The following is a 2,806-nucleotide window of genomic DNA, read 5'->3' on the forward strand; positions in this document are numbered from 1 at the left end:
GGCATAGAGCATGTGTTCAACAGTACACTGATGCCTGGTGATTGGCTGCACTGTAGAAAGCTCAGTAAAGGAAACAAAGCCAAAATTTAGATAGATCGCGGCAACTTCGATTATTATACAGGCTTGCAATGCAGGCTATCAAAAGAGAACTTCAAACATGGATAAAGAAAACAAGAATACTAGGAGTACTGCAGAATGGTTTCAGACAGGGCAGAGGTTTGGAGAACAATCTGTTCGTCGTAAATAGCTATGACGCAATATGAGACGCTATGACTGGCGTTTCCTGACATAAAATGTGCAGTGTAAGCCGGGAATTACTAATGGGACTTTTTAACGGAAGCAGGTCGACTAAATGAAGGTCGATATACAACGATATTAAAGTGCAAATAAACTGGGAAGGGCTAAATAGTACGAAGGAGGGGAACAAACTAAGGGATCTAAGGTGCGCATTGTCGCCACTGTTGTTCATCATTTTTATATAACAAGGAGAGAACTCATGCTAGAGGACAGTATATACAGAGCACGTTTGAGAACGTCCGAGAACGTTTGAGAGCACTGCAATCGCGGCGAGCAAGCGGGCATGTCACGTGGTATTTTTTGTATTTCGCGGGCATCGGCAGTGAGCGAAAAAAGGTTAATAGGTAATGGATGGAAGATTGGAAACTGTTCATTCGGACGTTTCTCGGGGCGTTCTACAACTTTCTCATCGAATTTTTTCGTGTATCTTCGTTGCTTGCAAAGTTGGTTAATTAACCTCGACTAATTGTGAAGTTATGTACAATACAAAAATTGTACGAGTTGCTTCAATCAATAGCCGGCAACATACATTTGGTCGCGTCGTCTCGGAGTGCCGCTGCATATATTTAAACCTTGGATGAAGTTAGCTGACACACACACACACACACACACACACACACACACACACACACACACACACACACACACACACACACACACACACACACACACACACACACACACACACACACACACACACACACACACACACACACACACACACACACACACACACACACACACACACACACACACACGCACGCACGCGCACACACACACACACACACACACACACACACACACACACACACACACACACACACACACGCACGCACGCACGCACCCCGTCGCAGGAGGTGAGCGCATCGACAGTATCACCGGCTGTCGCGGACTTGCACCCAGGTATAGTCAAGCACAAGCGGCTATGTTGGTTATGAAGTTTTATTCAAAATAAAAAGTGATACGTAATCCTCGCCATGGTCCACGTTGTCGTTTCTGCGGTGCCCACCCTCGTTGTCCTTTGGCCTCACCTTTGGCTTCAGCTGGACAAAACGACTCATCCGCTTCAGCTAAACCTGGAAAACGCGCGCGCGCTCTTGAAACAGGCTTCGTTTGCGGATGGTCCGTCCCGAGGCTGCGCGCATGAGCAAGTGTTCTTCCTCATCAGAATAGGTCCCATTCCTTCTGCAGACTCATTGTCCCCCACCCGCCATTGTAATGTGCCGCACTATTACAGATTAAGTGAACAACTGTTTTTCATTCACGCTATATATACTCCAGTTTGAAGTTACGACCATCTAAAGCGCCTCAAAACTATTACTCAGTTTCTCCCCGCACCTATATAGCACTTGATCCGGCCCATCCAAAATCCACAGCAGTAAGAGCAGTTATGCTGCCAAGTGCAGGAGCTAGCATGAAGCAGGTTGTGAATACCCGAGCTGACTCATGCAGCAATGGGTAATTAATCTTCGCTGAAACACGTGCTTGTATCTATCAGTTCAATAACTTTCCGAGTGCCCACTAAGTTCCAGTATTTTCTTTTTTTGTGGCCGGTAACGCTTGTGATAGGACAGACAAGGTGTGCTTTATCTCATGCGGCTCGCGTTCAATAATTCTGGACAGCCTCAGCCGAGGCTAGCTGCACATACCGGGGTGTTTGCGCTCCTGTCGGGAGAGCATATGTTACACGCATCCCGTAAGCTCGCGTAAAAAATAAATAAATAAAGGATAGGCATGTTTCGCCAAGCTGGCGACGTGTATCTAGTGGCGTAAGCGACGCTCATCTCTTTCGCCATAGTCCAGCGCCGTTCAGTACTGGCTAAAAGCTCCGCCGAGTCTCGCCAGCAGAAGCGGGGGTGCTATTTCTAGGAACCGAAACGAGTTTTCGCGGATATGCGTATACATACAAAGAGGCGGCCTTATATACGCTGGATGTGTCGTTTTTCCGCGTAGTCCCGAAACAAGGCGGGTCTTTGTCTGCCGCATTAGCAAAGCTCCGACAGCTTTGCTTCTTCTCTTTAGCCGCGTTGTTGAAATAAAACGAGGCAGCGGGGGGAGCGAGAGGCGACTATGGGCGGCCTCCACTGCTGCGCGCGAGAAGCCAGGGGGGGGGGGGGGGGGGGTGGGTGGGGGGGGGGCTCGCAGGAAATACGCGGGCTCTATTTGGCGCGAAATTTTACCCGGTGGCCGACGGGGCGCTTTTTCCCTTCGCGCTTCGGCAGTGACTGACACATCGCCTGTGCTCGTAAATAAATAAAGATGAGAGAGGAAGAGAAGGCGAGCGGCGGCTGTAATATATTGCGATCTGACACGCAGAGCAACTGTCAGCCAAGGGCATGCGATGGCTGACCCTGTGCCTGCTATAGCTGCAGCTATAGCGGATTGGTTCGGATAGCCGCTATATAGCTGCGGCTATCCGACCTATTTCTGACAACAGAGCGGAAAAACCACGTACCTTGGGGTGTGCGTTCCGAGTGTACACATGCACAGTTAATAAACAGAAGGCACG

The sequence above is a fragment of the Amblyomma americanum genome, chromosome 1 (assembly GCF_052857255.1).
Source record: "Amblyomma americanum isolate KBUSLIRL-KWMA chromosome 1, ASM5285725v1, whole genome shotgun sequence".
NCBI classification, from domain to species: domain Eukaryota; kingdom Metazoa; phylum Arthropoda; class Arachnida; order Ixodida; family Ixodidae; genus Amblyomma; species Amblyomma americanum.